The sequence below is a fragment of the Myotis davidii genome, unplaced genomic scaffold (genome assembly GCF_000327345.1).
Source record: "Myotis davidii unplaced genomic scaffold, ASM32734v1 scaffold807, whole genome shotgun sequence".
Taxonomy (NCBI): Eukaryota; Metazoa; Chordata; class Mammalia; order Chiroptera; family Vespertilionidae; genus Myotis; species Myotis davidii.
Window position 1 is genome coordinate 522,722 of NW_006298272.1, and position 292 is coordinate 523,013.

The 292-nt window shown below is 56.5% G+C and overlaps 1 protein-coding gene across 1 annotated transcript in view; it reads left to right on the plus strand.

Annotated features, from left to right (window-relative positions):
• Positions 1 to 292, plus strand: part of ARHGEF10 (Rho guanine nucleotide exchange factor 10) — a gene marked incomplete at its 3' end in the record, with an annotated part of 48,113 nt that overhangs the window by 35,483 nt on the left and 12,338 nt on the right. The gene's annotated exons all lie outside the window — the stretch shown is intronic.

The following is a 292-nucleotide window of genomic DNA, read 5'->3' on the forward strand; positions in this document are numbered from 1 at the left end:
GGGGGGCAAGACTGCTGTGAGTGTGAAACGAAACACAGTTTATCCTGTGCTGTTGTTGATGAGTTACTGCATCGTTTCCCACGCGGACAACAGTAGCCGCCCTGTGCCCGCCCTGTGTATGAAGCTGACTGAGATGTAGGGATGTGTATTATGTGATTCACACGCAGGGCAGGCGGCCGCTGCTCAGAGCAGGGGGTGGGTGCAGGTGTAGAGTTCTCAGATGCAGTCACACCCCGATAGTAAGCCGTTATCTGAAGAGAAAGGACAGCTGGGCCGTGGCCGTGGCCGTGGC